Raw genomic sequence first — 17,342 nt, 5'->3', positions numbered from 1 at the left:
TTCTTTATTTATTTAATTTATTTACACTCCCACGTTTTGTCACTTTTTCTTACTTTTGTGTGTGTTTTCCACAGGATGGAGGGTGTGGGTCCTCGGGCCTGCCCTGAAGTCTAGGGGGAGGATGTGTGGCCTTTTGGTTCCTTCCTCCCCTGATCCCTAGGTGGTTTTCTCTTCGGGAGAGCCCCCTGACCAAGTACTGGGTGTCTGGCTTCAGCTGGACACAAGGAACGGTGGTCCACCAGGCCTTTTGGCCAGGAGGACCAAATGGGAACCTTGTCCCTGTCAGGAGCTTCGTGCCCCGGGGGATCAGGGTAGCGGTCCAGCCCCTTTAGGGGTAGGACAAAAGCACACCCCTAAGTGCACTTTTTCGTGTGGTGTTTTGCACTTGCACTTTTTTTGTGAACACTTACGGGTTTTTTTCGTTATAGTTGCACATTTGCGGCCTTACAAAAAAAAAAAAAAAAGTGGTTAGGGATTAGAACACCTGTCAGGTTTTTACTGACATCTGTGCCTACATTAAGAGGGTTTACCCTTTCTATTTATCCTCATGTTTATGGTTATCACTGAAAGGGAAAGAGTTGTCCGCAGAACATAGTAGAGGGGGCATATTTTAAAGGGGAAGCCAGTTCTGGTGGCAACCAGGGAATCCCTTAATTTTGGAGATATTTCTTTTCATTCCTGTTTTGGCTATGGGACAGGGAGTGAAGGGAAATCTCCCCAATTGGACAATGATGGCAAAACAATCTGAAAGGGATTATAACCCTCCCTTACCCTATCCAAAATGTATAAAAAAAAAATGTTTTGCCTTAATAACTTAGAGCCCCTCCCCCCGAAATGTAAGGTGCGTAGTATTGTGTGTTAATTGCGTTTGGAAACACAATCACTGGATATTTGTATCTTTGTTTTTATTTGTGCAGGTAGAAGCACCCTGTGGTTCCAGTGACGTGGGGTGCAGTTTCAGGATGGGGGGGCTGGAGAATGTGACCATGTGTTATGGTACACCTTAACCGCTTGCCGACCCGTCGCAGTGTTTTTACTGCGGCAGGGCGGCACCTGTGCGCACAGCACCGTCTTTTAACGTCGCTGTGCAAAACAGGTAGGAGGCGCATGCGAGGCGCGTGCCCGCCCTACCGATCGTTACCGGTGTCCGTCACCGGCTCCCGGCGGGTGCCGGGGATTACAAGTAATCACTGAGAGATAGCAGAGCTGCAATGTAAACAATGCAGCCTTGCTATCTGTCAGTTCAGAGCACGCTGAACCTGAGAGAAGACTTTATCTCTGGGGATCAGCATGTTCCTGTGAAGTACACACCCCCTCCCCCTAGTAAAACTCTCCCCCCACACAGTTAACCCTTTCTTTACCTAATAAAAGTTAACCCCTTCCTCCCCAGTGTTTTTTTTTTGCACTGATCACTGTATTGGTGTCACTGATGATGTCAGTGACCCCAAGTCAGTTCCCCCCAGTGTCAAAATGTCCGCCGCAGTCCCGCCATAAGTCGCTGATCACTGTCATAAATCGCTGATCACCGCCATAAGTCGCTGATTGCCGCCATTATTAGTATAATAAAAAAAAAAATCCCAGTATCTTTCCTGCCATTTGTAGATGCTATAACTTTCACATAAACCAATTAATTTACACATATTGGGATTTTTTTTAAGCAAAGACATTTTGGCAGAAATTTATGACTAAATTTGATTTTACATTTTTTTTACTGAACATGTTTTATAGCAAAAAGTCCAAAATATTGTTTTTTTTCTCAAAATTGTCAGCCTTTTTCTTTTATAGCGCAAAAAATAAAAAATGCACAAGCAATCAAATACCACCGAAAGAAAGCTCAATTTGTGGGAAAAAAAGGATGTAAATTTCATTTATGTACCGTATTGCATGATCGCGCAATTGTCTGCTAAACTAGCACAGCTCTGTATAGCAACAAAATGGCGTAAATTGCAGTATCTATACCATAGTTTGTAGACGCTATAACCTTCACACAAAGCAATCAATATACACTTATTGGGATTTTTTTTACCAAAAACATGTAGCAGAATACATTTTGGCCTAAATTTATAACTAACTTTGAGTTTACTATATATTTTTTATAGCTGAAAGTAAAAAATATTGTTTTTCTTCAAAATTTTTGGTCTTTTTTTGTCTTATAGCGTGGAAAATAAAAAGCGCACAGGTGATCAAATACCACCGAAAGAAAGCTCTATTTGTGCGAAAAAAAGGACGTAAATTTTGTTTGGGTGCAGCATTGCATGACCGTGCAATTATGAGTTGAATTAGTGCAGCTCCGAGTAGCAAAAGAGGCCTGGTCATTAAGGGGGGTAAATCCTCAGGAGGGCAAGTGGTTAAATATAGTTGTAATATGAAATCTGGTCAGAAAGGTGAACGTAGCCTTTTAGGACTTTATTGAATCCTATTGCTTCCACTGATGTATGGCATATGTCTGCAGCAGCAGAGGGCTTTACACAGTTTCCCAGGTACTGTAGCATGTATCTTTAACAGGTCGATTTTCAGCTGTCAGGTGGAAGCGATCTGGTGGATGTACAGCTGATGGATCACTTTCATGGGCCCCCGTTAATGCACCATCCAATTCCCCTACCACCTCCCACTATGTTTCCCGGGTTCCAGTTTTCCACCTTTGAACCTCAGACTCGCACTGCGTGATCTGCGCTTCATTGGCTTCAGTGAAGGGCAGGGGAGACATCAGGGGTCTAATTGCCAGGTGTCTTTTGCAGGTAACCATCCCTAAATATTTTAAGATGATGAGAAAGATGACGGCATTGAGTGGTTATAAGAATGCGTATGAGTAACTGCTTTTGTATTGGTGGAATGGGAATGCTTTGTTAGTCTTTATTTTATGACCTGGCTGTGTTCTTTCTGTTCGCAGAATCGCTCCATAGACCATCGTGTTGATCTGTATTCTCTGCAGCTCTATTGCTGGGATTATTCTGATCTGTGCCAGTAGTAAGTAAGCTTTTATTTTTCATTTATTGCTGTATAAATACTTGTGTGTTGGCTATAGGCAATACATGGTACACAATCCTTCCATGTCCACATCTCCATCATTCACTGGCATCCTCTGTGGGCTGTGGGTTCCGGCACAGTAATAAATGAGACGGATTTTCGGTGAATCTTCAACAAAATCATTTTTTCTATTGTTTTTGCAAGTGGAAGTGTTAGGACATCTGTTGAGTTTCTATTGCCATTTATCAAGGAAATTTCACTTAACCCACATAGGAAATGAGGAGAGTAAAGCAGGGTGTATGCGTATTGAAATTCCTCCTGTCCAGCAGGAACTGCCCATATCTCAGTACTTGTGTATCCCTCACTTGTGTGCATGCTGGGATTTGGGAAGTTGGTTTTTGGCTTTTGGTTTTCCTTTTGTTTGTTTGTTTTTTCCCATTAAACCAGCTGGTTGCTTAAAAAAAAAAGGTGTTTACCCAGCTAACGTTTATACTATATGAAGGGCAAGAGAAAAAAAAATCACAGAGGTTCTAACACTTCCCCTTCTATGAATAAAGTGGTTTTATTTGCTGATGCAAACCTAGAGAGATTCTGTTCACTTCCTGTTCCTTTGAACATGTATTGTGGAGGAATCTCCCCTGCAGTGGGCACAGACAGAGATCCTAACTGCATCCCACCTTCTTTGGAAAAAAGGTTTTGGCAGGAGTAACACTTTTTCCTAGTTTAAAATAGTTAAATAGTACAAAAAAATTCTGGTAAATGCCTTTTAACCACTTCAAGTCTGGACACTTTTACCCCCTTCCTGTCCAGGCCAATTTTCAGCTTTCAGTGCTATCACACTTTGAATGACAATTGCGCGGTCATGCAACACTGTACCCATATGAATTTTTTAGGTTTTTTTGAGACGAATAAAACTTTATTTTAGTGGTGTTTTTTCACCACTGGGATTTTTATTTTTTTTGCTATATAAATGAAAAAGTCCAAAAATTTTGAAAAAATAAATAATCTTTCTTCATTAATCTTGGCCAAAATGTATTCAGTTTTCTTTTTAGTAAAAAAAAAATAAAAATTATTATAACTTTTTAAAAAACATTTTTTACATTTTTATGTTTTTTTTATATTTATTATGTATGTTTTTTTTGTTTTTTTTCAACATACTGTCACCCAAGCAGTAAAAAAAAAAAAACTTCATCACCCTCCACAAATAGTACAAATAGTACAGTGTCACTATGGTGACACTGTACTACTTGTGAGGGGGGGGGGAGGGGGGTGAAAAATTGAATTTTTTTTTTTTTACACTGATTGCTTTTACACCCATAAAGGCTGTAAAAACAATCATTTCTACTCTTCTCTGGCTGCATTCTTGCAACCATTGAGAAATACTGTGTGAGCTGTGATTAGTCACAGCTTGTCACATGGTACAAGGCTGTTGTGAATAGCCTTGTGCCATGTGACCTCTGTGATCATTCACAGATTTTAGTAAGCAATGATGTCAAAGTAAGCAATTATGTCAGAAGTGGCCAATCAGTGATCACATGATCGGGACCTCACACAGATGTCCCGTACAAAGATCGTGCTGCTGCGTGCACACAAGCAGGGAGCGGGGAGGACGTTTATAATCGGCCACCCACCCCTGCACTGCTCCCGTCTGGCCATTTATATACATGGGCCGGTACAGGAAGTGGTTAATTACCTTCCTTGTTCCTGTCCACCTCCCATATCCACACCAGTGAAAATCCCAGTACTTCCAGGTATAAAAACACATGGCTATACCCCCTGCCTTCCCACAATGCATTATTTGCTATCATGAGCGAGTCACCATTCTCAAATCCTGTTACATGGAGGCAATCATGGCAGACCTGGATTTGCATAGGGTCTGCAGTGCAAAACACAACGGCAAACTGGATCAGAAAGCCATCCTCTGTGTGACCTCCTGTAGGTGGTGGTGGGAAGGAGGTGCAGAGTGGCCTGGCTTTAGAATGACAGGCAAACTTCCCTGAAGGTGGTGGGTTGGCAGGGAGATACTAGAGAGAATATAGAGGGTGTATGGGGCATGGAGGGAGATGCTAGAGAGTATATAGGGGTGTAGGTGGCACGGAGGGAGATACTAGAGGGGCTATAATCTGTGGGTGGCAGGCAGGGAGACTCTAAAGGGGCTATAGACTGTATGAAGGTTGCAGGGGAGATGCTAGAGGTACTGCAATGGTAAAATATTTACTGGGTATATCTGTCAAAAGACACAGGTAACGTTTGCCTTTTAACTCTTATTTTATTTGATAAAAAGTGGGATATTTCCAGTAACTGGAGATGAAAACCCTGTAGTGCAGTCCATGGTTGAAGGTAGAACTGCCTCTTCTGCCTGTCCTTGGATTTTATTTGAAATACCAGAAGCAAAGCCTCTGGAGGTGTTTTCTACATCCTGGGATGTCTGGGGACATTTGACTTTTATCTAATCCCTCCAATGAATAACACATCTCTGCTGTAAAGTTGTATTTCTTTATTTTATTATCTATTATTACTTACTTTTTAAGGATCCTGTATGTCACCATATTTGTGAATTTTGCTTTTGCCTTTTTTGAGAAGCCCTCATCTCTAACTGTAACATCAAACGTGCGTTACCGCACTGACCTTTCTGTACAGGTAATAACCATTACTGTCCGGCTGACCTAGAATTTATACATATTATACACCAAAAACAGGCTATTAAGGCCGATTCTCACATGCCCACATCTGAATCACGCAGGAACATGCTGTGCTTTCCTTTGCAATTAAACCTAGATGCAAAACATACATCTTTTGCAATCTGCGGCGGGTGTCAATAGAAATTTAATGACACCCCAAGTGCTAGTCGCAAATGAAGTGCGTTTGCGCGCACCAGATTGCATGGTACTTTTGTACCATGTGATCTGGTTACAGTGGGGCTTATTTATTAAAGCTGGGGAGTGCAAAATCAGGCTCACTTCTGCATAAAAACCAGTCTGCTTCCAGGTTTTATTGCCAAACCTTAATTGAACAATCTGAGGTTAGAAGCTGATTGGTTTCTATGCAGAAGTGAGCCTGATTTTGCACTCCCAAGCTTTAGTAAATATACCCCAGTGTGGCACAGTGCAGTGCGACTTTAGCCCATTCACAATTCATGGCCTTGAATTCACACCGCACAGGAATGCAGAGCGCTTTCTTGTGCAATTCAGCTCTGGGCATGGTGTAAACCTGTCATTGTAAGAGTTGTAGAAAATAGGCAGCCCCATAAAATTAAAATCCAAAGCCTAATACCTAATATAACAGTAATCTATCTTTGTCAATAGAAGATATTCGTGATTGAATTTTTATTGTATCATCACAAGAGGGCAGAACTACTTCCTGTTATAATAGGAAGACACAGAAGAGGGAACTAAAAGTCTATCTATTTGTTTCTAGTAAGACAGTGATTACAGTGAACAGATTATTATTTTATTATTATTATTATTATTATACAGTATTTATAAAGCGCCGATAGTTCACTCAGCGCTGTACATTACAAAGGGGGACAGAACCTGTGACAGAACAATACCAATACGATGCAAAACATGAGGGGATCGAGGGCCCTGCTCTTTCGAGCTTACAATCTAGAAGGGACGGGATAGTGGTACAGGAGGAGATAGCTGTGGGGGATGGAGTGGTAGGAAGAGTGGAGGAGGACGGTCAAGTTAGCAGGGGGTAGGCTTCCCTGAAGAGATGGGTTTTCAGGGTGCGCCTAAAGGAGAGGAGGTGATAATCTGATGGGTTGGGGAAGGGAGTTCCAGAGGATGGGTGACACCCTGGAGAAGTCCTGGAGGCGGGCATGGGAGGAGGAGACCAGGGAACTAGAGAGAAGGAGGTCTTGTGAGGAGCGGAGTGTGCGTGCTGGGCGGTACTTGGATATTAGGTCGGTGATGTAGTTCGGGGCAGTATGGTGGACAGCTTTGTACGTCAGTGTTAGGATTTTAAATTTGATCCGTTGCGCAATCGGAAGCCAGTGGAGGGATTGGCAGAGGGGGGTGGCGGAGACGGAGCGGTTGGAAAGGTGAATGAGTCTGGCAGCCGTATTCAGGATCGACTGAAGCGGGGATAGCCAGCGGCAAGGCAGGCCAGTGAGGAGGGAGTTGCAGTAGTCGAGTCGTGATATGATGAGGGAGTGGATGAGCTGTTTAGTGGTTTCTGGGGTTAGGAACGTGCGTATTTTGGCGATGTTGCGGAGGTGGAGTCTGCACGAGTTTGTTAAAGATTGGACTTGGGGCTGGAAGGATAGGTTGGAGTCCAGAATGACACCAAGTACTGTGGCCTGCAGGGCGGGTTTGATATTGGCGTTGTTGGATGTGATGGAGAAGTCAATGGGGGGTGGGGTTCGGGCTGGGGGGAAGACAAGAAACTCGGTTTTGGAGAGATTCAGTTTAAGGAAGTGGAGTGACATCCAATCTGATATGTCGCTCAGTAGGTGTGTGATTCGGGCAGAGACCGAGGGGGTGAGGTGGGGGGTTGAGAGATAGATCTGTGTGTCGTCAGCATAGAGGTGGTAGTTGAAGCCGTGAGAGTGTATGAGTTGGCCAAGGGAGGAGATATAGATGGAGAAGAGAAGGGGCCCAAGGACAGAGCCTTGAGGGACCCCAACAGAGAGGGGGAGTGAGGGGGAGGTGGTAGCATTATAGGTAACACTGAAAGAGCGTTGTGACAGGTAGGATGAGAGCCAGGAGAGAGCAGAATCTCTGAGGCCGAGGGAGTGTAGTATTTTGAGGAGGAGGGGGTGGTCAACTGTGTCGAAGGCCGCAGAGAGGTCAAGGAGTAGGAGCACTGAATAGTGGCCATTAGCTTTGGCGGTTAGAAGGTTGTTGGAGAGTTTGAGTAAGGCGGTTTCGGTGGAGTGTAGGGGACGGAAGCCAGACTGTAGGGGATCGAGGAGGTTGTTGTCGTTGAGGTGAGAGCATAGGCGGGTGTAGACGAGGCGCTCGAGGAGTTTAGATGTAAGTGGGAGCAGGGAGATGGGTCTGAGGTTGTTCGGGTCATTGGGGTCCAGGGAGGGCTTTTTAAGTATGGGGGTGATGTGTGCATGCTTCAGTGGGGAGGGGAAAGTGCCGGAGGAGAGGGAGAGATTAAAGATGTGGGTGAGGGAGCGTAGGATGGAGGGGGAGGGAGGTCGTAGGAATTGTGAGGGGATAGGGTCGAGGGGGCAGGTGGTGAGGCGGGCATCAGAGAGGATCTTGGAGACTTCCTCGATGGTAGTAAGGTCAAAGGTGTGGATTGTTGGGGGAGCTTCAGTATGAGGAATGTAGGGTGGGGTGGAAGTGGAGGTCAGAGCAGTGGTGGGGCCGTGGGAGAGGGGTGATGAGGGGGTAGCTGAGTGAGGGGGAACGGGGTTGGAGGGAGTTTGAGCAGTGACGAAGTCCCTGCGGGTAATGTCGAGGGGGAGGGGGGATGAGGGGGTAGCTGTGTGAGAGGGGACGGGTTGAGAGGGCGTGTGAGTTGTGGCAATGTCCTTGCGAATTGTGTCAATCTTGTTTTTGAAGTGATTGGCAATCTCAAGGGCGGTGAGTGAGGTGCTGGGTGGAGGTGGGGATGGAGAGAGTAGAGAGTTGAAGGTGGAGAAGAGTCGGCGAGGATTGGAGGAGAGGGCCTTGATGAGGGTCAGGAAGTAGGCTTGTTTGGCAGCATGGAGGGAGGAGGTGTAGGTGTGGAAGGCAGATTTGTAGCGGGTGAAGGCTTGTTGAGATTTGGTTTTGCGCCATAGTCGCTCCAGGGCACGACTGTCGTTTGAGGGTTTTGGTGTGATCAGTCTGCCAGGGCTGGAGCGGTCGGGGTCTGATGTTGCGTGTGGTTAAAGGCGCTAGTGAGTCAAGGGCTGTTGAGAGCGCGTTATTGTAGGCGGTCATAGCCAAGTCGGGGCAGGACAGGGGGAGGATGCGGTCGTGGAGTTGATCAGCTGCAGAGTGGAGGGAGGCAGGGTTAAGGTTGCGGAGGTTACGGCTGGTAGTAGTGTGACATTTGGAGGGGTAGGCGTTGGAGGACGAGGAGATAGAGAAGGTAATCAGGTTGTGGTCAGAGAGAGGGAAGGGGTGTTAGTGAGGTTGTGGGGAGCGCAGCGGTTGGAGAAGACAAGATCAAGGATATTACCGTCAGAGTGGGTGGCGGATTGTATGCACTGTGCAAGTGCAAAGGAGGAGGTTAAGTGGAGGAGACGGGCTGTGTCCGGGTTGTCGAGGTTGACAGGGATGTTGAAATCCCCAAGGATGATGGTGGGTAGCTCAGAGGAGAGGAAGAAGGGTAGCCAGGAGGAGAAGTCATCCAGGAAGCGGGGTATGGATCCAGGAGGCCGGTATATCACAGCAATCTTCAGGGCGGTTGGGGAGAATAGTCGGACGCAGTGGGCCTCGAAGGAGAAGGATAGGGAGGGGGGTTTGGGAGGACTCGGAAGGTGCTCAGCAGTGACAGGAGCAGACCAACCCCACCACCTTTACGACCGTTGGGCCTGGGTGAGTGGGTCCAGGTGAGACCTCCGTAGGAGAGTGCAGCAGGGGAGGTAGAGTCAGTGGGCTGGATCCAGGTTTCCGTAATCGCTAGGAGGATGAGAGAGCGGGAAGCAAAGAGGTCGTGGATGGTGGTAAGCTTGTTGCACACCGATCGGGCGTTCAGGAGTGCACATGAAAACGGGGGGGGAGATTTTAGAGAGCGGGGGGACAGATACTAAGTTGCGGGGGTTGCGGCGGGAGGGTGTTGTGCGGGTGAGGGAGGTGGTGGAGGGCCAGGATTCGGGGAGATGTCCCCCCGCGGTTATGAGGAGGAGAAGGGTGAGAAAGGTGGCATGGGTGCGGGATGTGCAGGAGCGTGAGAAACTACTAGTGGAGGTGTTCGGGTCAGTGTCAGAGTGGAGTAATAGGAGGAGGTGGTGGGTGCCATAGAGGGGTGAAGGAAGCAGTGAGGACACAATATACAATTGTTTGGGAGGGGCAGAGGGATATAGTGAATGGATTTTGGGAATGGAGGAGAGGAAAATGAGAAGGAGGAGTGGAAGAGGCATTTTGGGGAGGTGATGAGAGCAATAGTAGGGAGATGATAGCAATGAGGGGGAGATGTACAAGTTTTGGGGTGGAGCAGAGGGGTAAAGAAATGAGATTTGGGAACAGAGGATAGTAATATGGAAAGGAGAAGAGGGGATGTATTGTATAAAAGGTACACGGAGTGGGTCTCAGGTATGTAAGAGATGTTTCCCAGGGTGTTTGCTTGCAGTCTGTCCAGCATGCAGTAGAGTTTCTTGCTGTTGTTGTGTCTTCCTGCTGCTTAAGTTCTCCTTCTTTAGTTCAACTGCTGTGTTTAACTGCTTCGCACTCATTCTAAGCCGCACTCAATCATAAGCAGCACCCCCATCAGTGATCTCCCCCCATGAGCTGATCTAAATTTATAGGGAGATGCTCAAATGAGCATTCAACTCCGCCCTAATTAGAAGCTGATAAGGCTCACATGAATAGTGGGGGATGTTTCTTAGGAACCAGGCTACAGTCGTAAACCTGAGTGCACCTAGGAGGTGAGGACTGGTCAACATATACACAAATATAAATACACCATTTGTTCAGAATTTAACAGGAGTCAATGCGTTTTTCTGGTTAAGAGCGGAGGTAGGAGATAGATGCAGTTACCTGTGAAAGTAGAGAAGGCATAATTAAAGTGCTGTGTTTAACTGCTTTGCACTCATTCAAAGCTGCACTCAATCATAAGCAGGTACACTGCACTAGTGTGGGTAAACCGCAGTGCATCAGTACAGAAGCAACCCTATACTATTATGCCCAGTATATTGCTTCACAGTGACTTCAAGATCTCTTTCCTGCTGCTGACACCACTCTGGAGACAGCTGGCCAGGGTAAGAGGTGGAGTGCATTTGGTATCACTTCACATTGGACAGAAGCCAGCACACAGGCGGCATTGGCTTATGCAGCTCTGGATCCCTACTACAGCTCCAACTTCACAAGTAGCCCCTCTGCATTGCACTCTGTAAGCAAGTCCAGACTGCCATCTTCCAGTCACCTGGCCGCGATCTATGGGTTGCTGATCCCCAGGTTAATGCATGAGAATAGTGGTGTACCACATTGCAGCCAATTACAAAAAACAAGCTTACACTCTACTCGACTCATTAACAACTTCAGCTCCGGAAGATTTTACATCCTGCATGACTAAGCCATTTGATGCTATACTGAATGAGGCGTTACTGTAACTGGTAAATGCACGGTCAACAACGCTGAGCCCAAGAGAAATTTATATACAATTTTTTGTAAACAAAGATCTTTTAGTGGCATTCAATCACCACTGGGTTTTTTTTTGCAATATAAATCAAAAGACCAAAAGTTTATTTTTTTCCCTTTCTGCTATTATATGCATATCCAATGAAAATAGTAAAAAAAAAAAAAAAAAAAAAAAGATAACTTTTGGCCAAAATGTATTGTGCTACATGTCTGATGGAAAAGTGTATATTGATAGATTGTAGGTGCTATAACTTTTAATTAAACCTAGGTTACATACACACACTAACATTTTTATTTATTTTTGTACCAATGGCAGTGATCAGCAACTTGGGGATTGCAATAGTGTGGCAATCTTGACACTGACACTGGGGGGGAACTGACCAACTGCCACTGACATTAATACAGTGATATTATACACTGTCACTGTACTAATGACACTGGATGGAAGGGGGAAGGGTTACCATCTAGGGCGATCAAGGGGTGTGCCCAACTATGTGTAACGTGTGCTTCTTTTACTACTAGATCTCCAAGTTTCTCATCCTGGATGAGAAACAGATAGATCCCTCTGTTGATAGTCAACACAGTTCTGGGCTGTGATTGTACACTGGTGATCAGCAGGTCCCAGCTGGGATTTGCTCACAGGCTCCCGCTGTGTAAAATCAGAGGGTGCTGGCCAGGGGATGCCATGCACATGCCCAAAACTCAGAAGTAGGCAGCGATGTACGGTTATGTTGCTTTGCCTACAGTGGCTGCCTGTCTGCAGTACATTATGGGTGGGCACCAAGTGGTTAACTGAGGCCAAGAAGGATTGTAGACAAGTTGTCTACAAAGAAAGGTCGATGAAATACCCTTTGGCATGGTTAAAATTGTAAAACCGAACCATTTAGGCAGACCTGTGATACCAGCCTCTTCATTACAGCTACATTATTCTCACCTGCTTATATATGCAGTGGGGCAAAAAAGTAGTCAGCCACCAATTGAGCAAGTTCTCCCACTTAAAAAGATGAGAGAGGCCTGTAATTGGCATCATAGGTAGACCTCAACTATGAGAGACAAAATGAGTAAAACAAAATCCATACAATCACATTGGCTGATTTGGAAAGAAATTATTTGCAAATTATGGTGGAAAATAAGTATTTGGTCACCTACAAACAAGATTTCTGGCTCACACAGACCTGTACCTTCTTCTTTAAGAGGCTCCTCTGTCCTGCACTCATTACCTGTATCATTGGCACCTGTTTGAACTTGTTATCAGTATAAAAGACACCTGTCCACAACCTCAAACAGTCACACTCCAAACTCCACTATGGTGAAGACCAAAGAGCTGTCGAAGGACACCAGAAACAAAATTGTAGACCTGCACCAGGCTGGGAAGACTGAATCTGCAATAGGCAAGCAGCTTGGTGTGAACAAATCAACTGTGGGAGCAATAATTAGAAAATGAAAGACATACAAGACCACTGATAATCTCCCTCGATCTGGGGCTCCACGCTAGATCTCACCCCGTGGGGTAAAAATGATCACAAGAACGGTGAGCAAAAATCCCAGGACCACACAGAGGGACCTAGTGAATGACCTGCAGAGAGCTGGGACCAACGTAACAAAGGCTACCATCAGTAACACACTACGTTGTCAGGGACTCAGATCCTGCAGTGCCAGACGTGTCCCCCTGCTTAAGCCAGTACATGTCCGGGCCCGTCTGAAGTTTGCTAGAGAGCATTTGGATGATCCAGAAGAGGATTGGGAGAATGTCATATGGTCAGATGAAACCAAAATAGAACTGTTTGGTAGAAACACAACTCGTCATGTTTGGAGGAGAGAGAATGCTGAGTTGCATCCAAAGAACACCATACCTACTGTGAAGCATGGGGGTGGCAACATCATGCTTTGGGGCGGTTTCTCCACAAAGGGACCAGGACGACTGATCCATGTACAGGACAAAATGAATGGGGCCATGTATCGTGAGATTTTGACTGCAAACCTCCTTCCATCAGCAAGGGCATTGAAAATGACACGTGGCTGAGTCTTCCAACATGACAATGATCCCAAACATACCGCCAGGGCAACGAAGGAGTGGCTTCGTAAGAAACATTTCAAGGTCCTGGAGTGGCCTAGCCAGTCTGCAGATCTCAACCCCCTAGAAAACCTTTGGAGGGAGTTGAAAGTCCGTGTTGCCCAGCGACAGCCCCAAAACATCACTGCTCTAGAGGAGATCTGCATGGAGGAATGGGCCAACATACCAGCAATAGTGTGTGCCAACCTTGTGAAGACTGACAGGAAACGTTTGACCTCTGTCATTGCCAACAAAGGATATATAACAAAGTATTGAGATGAACTTTTGATATTGACCAAATACTTATTTTCCACCATAATTTGCAAATAAATTCTTTCCAAATCAGCCAATGAGATTGTCTGGATTTTTTTTTCTCATTTTGTCTCTCATAGTTGAGGTCTAGCTATGATGCCAATTACAGGCCTCTCTCATCTTTTTAAGTGGGAGAACTTGCACACTTGGTGGCTAAATACTTTTTTGCCCCACTGTAAATCCATCTTATGCACAGGAGACCAGTATCTTCTATGACCTTTACTGTACACAATAGAATTTCAGAAAGACAGATAGGGTATGACCAGAACCCCGATTGTTCTCCAATATATTTAAAAAAAGCTGGCGTAGGTCTCTAGATGCATTGACATTACCAACAGTCCCAAAAAGTCCTTGCTAGCCTGTAGTCCAAGCAGGCCAAATAATGGAATATTGCAGTCAGTAGAAAATGTAAGCGCTTTATAAGCACTAGTAACATTAAACTGTATAATCAAAAGAAAGCCTGGAGACTGCCTCTAAAGGAATGAAGATATTCTCACATATTAACATGATATACATGTATAGAGAACCATGCCACAGCTGAATATATTCAAGAAACACAATTCAAAGATCATTTTACTACACATATACAGTTGTGTTCAAAATAATAGCAGTGTGTTGAAAAAAGTGAATAAAGCTCAACATCCTTCTAATAGCTTTTATTTCCATACACACAAATGCATTGGGAACACAACACATTCAAAATAAAATCAAAACATGAAGAAAAATATATCAAATTTTTGTTGTTCCGCTTAAAAAAATTGAAGAAAAGTGAATATTAGACGGTTCAAAAAAATAGCAGTGTTTGTATTCTTCTTTACAAGCTCAAACATTCACTATATAAACTGAAAAATGTTTGAAGATTTTGATTTCCTTTGAATCCCTTAATTAATATTTAGTTGTATAAGCACTGTTTCTGAGAACTGCTGTACATCTGTGTTGCATGGAGTCAACCAACTTCTGGCACCTGTGAACAGGTATTCCAGCCCAGGATGATTGGACTACATTCCACAGTTCTTCTCTATTTCTTGGTTTTGCCTCAGAAATTGCATTTTTGACGTCACCCCACAAGTTTTCTATTGGATTAAGATCCGGGGATTGGGCTGGCCACTCCATAACATCAATCTTGTTGGTCTGGAACCAAGATGTTGCACATTTACTGGTGTGTTTGGGGTCGTTGTCTTGTTGGAACACCCATTTCAAGGGCATTTCCTCTTCAGCATAAGGCAGCATGACCTCTTCAAGTATTCTGATGTATTCACACTAACCCATGATCCCTGGTATGCGATAAATAGGTCCAACACCGTAGTACGAGAAACAACCCCATATCATGATGCTTGCGCAACCATGCTTCACTGTCTTCACAGTGTACTGTGGCTTGAATTCAGTGTTTGGGGGTCGTCTGACAAACTGTCTCCGGCCACTAGACCCAAAAAGAACAATCTTACTTTCATCAGTCCACAAAATGTTGCGCCATTTCTCTTTAGGCCAGTCAATGTGCTCTTTGGGAAATTGTAACCCCTTCAGCACATGTCTTTTTTTCAACAGTGGGACTTTGCGGGGTCTTCTTGCAGATAGCTTGGCTTCACATGGCGTCTTCTAATTGTAACAGTACTCACAGGTAACTTTACACCTTCTTTGATCTTCCTGGAGCTGATTGTTGGCGGAGTCCTTGCCATTTTGGCTATTCTTCTATCCATTCGAATGGTAGTTTTTCGCTTTCTTCCACGTCTTTCAGGTTTTGGTTGCCATTTTAAAGCATTTGCGATCATTTTAGCTGAGCAGCCTATCATTTTCTGCACTTCTTTATATGTTTTCCCCTCTCCAATCAACTTTTTAATCAAGGTACGCTGTTCTTCTGAACAATGTCTGGAACGACCCATTTTCCTCAGAATTTCAGAGAGAAATGCACTGTAAACAGCATGTACAACATTTGCTGCCTTCCTTCCTTAAATAAGGGCAATAATTGCCACCTGTTTTTCAAAGAATGAATGACCTCACTAATAGAACTCCACACTGCTATGATTTTGAACCAAAAACAGTGATTCATCAGGTTAGCAATGTCTGACTGCTATTATTTTGAACACAACTGTATGTATTTTGTAGTGCACTGTATTAAATTCTTGTGCAATTCTAAAGTCTGCTACCACACACTGGCAGTAATAAATGGGCAACTCAATGCAATAAAGCGCGAGTAAATCCATTTAATCTCATTAAAGTGGTAGTGAACTTGTTTTTTTTTTTTAACTTTTACCTACAGGTAAGCTTATAAGCCTTCCCTGTAGATGAAATGATATGTCCTAAACGTGCACTGTTTAGAAGATATCCATTTTTAAAGTCGACGCATGCGCTCTGAACGGCATACCCATGCCAATCCTTCAGAGTACTGTGCCGTAGCCCGGGACTCCCACACGCATGAGTGACACCATCATGGCCCAGCCTATCAGACGGAACCTGAAAAGGAAGACCAGGTGAAGACAGAAGCCTCTGCAGCAGTGACAGTGCCCCACCGGAGGGCTTAGTTTTAAGATAAGCTTTACATAATGTGCTAGTATGCAGTGCATATTATGACATTAACTTGCAGGGATCACTTTTCTCCTGCGGTTTACTAACACTTTAAAATGTGCAAATTCTTTTGCAGGCAGTCAAAGACAGCATGGATCTACTTACCCTTTACTAGCACCATCTTTTGTAGTTGGAAGACGGATGTCTTTGGCATTTTCAAAAATCTCTTGCAATTCCTCTGAAGTTGAGCTATAGGGGATGTTCTTAACAAACAGAGTTCGTGCATCTCTCTCTAAGAGTAGAAGCGAGTCTTATGAAGTTACACACATTTCATTTAAGTATTAAAAATATTTTCATTAAAATGTTGTTCAGATAACCCATCTGGAAAAATAAGCAGCTCCAGGACCACCACCTTGGAGTTCTGCTAGATTCAGTTTAGACCAGCCCCACTTTGAAAATTCAACGATTTTCACTGCAAACTATAATGCAGGTATAGCTCTAGAAAACTACTGAAATGCAATGTTTATTTAAACTCACAGAACAAACCTTTTGTGAAGGGCTAACTGAACACATCAGGCCTACATTTCTACGACTTTGGAACATGCACCACGACGAAGCTACTATTGTCTTCCTCTAGTACTGCAAACTTTACCTATGAGGAAACTGAAGCTATTGTTGAAACAAGGATGCAAATATAGGCTTGACTGAACCCCAACCTTCCTTATCTGCTCACTTTATTGAAACTGGTGATTAAGTATTAAAAACAGTGTGTCAGCATAACAACCAGACTGCCAACATCTTTTTGGTCCCCCCAATAACAGCATCACTATAAAGGGAACAAAGAGTGAGCAGTAATTGACTTTAATTTACAGAGAGTTTCACAATCCATGCCTTAAAGTCAATTAGAATCCAAAAGATACACAGGACCTATTCTTGCTATTAGGCTAGATGTGTACATTTAATATATAATCATATTATGAAAATGTAAAAACTAGCCAACGGATCAATTTAAAAACAAAAGTACTGTATGGGAGGACAAACAGATCCTATCCTATGTTCTCTGCATTTTTTGTTTTCTCTGCAGGAGTGTTGGCCTTCTCTACTTTCATCGCAAAACAAAGAACCTTCTTTCCATTTAATTTCAGGGCTTTTTCCACTTCCTCCGCAGTAGCAAACTCCACATAGCCAAACCTCCTGCAGTAGAGATGGAAAAGTGAAGGAGCTGCAGCACAACAAACAAACAAGAGATCCCTGTGCTCAAATCC

The sequence above is a fragment of the Staurois parvus genome, unplaced genomic scaffold (assembly GCF_062004578.1).
Source record: "Staurois parvus isolate SC_StPar_1 unplaced genomic scaffold, SC_StPar_1.0 ptg000102l, whole genome shotgun sequence".
NCBI classification, from domain to species: Eukaryota; Metazoa; Chordata; class Amphibia; order Anura; family Ranidae; genus Staurois; species Staurois parvus.
Note: the sequence above shows the minus strand (reverse complement) of the source record.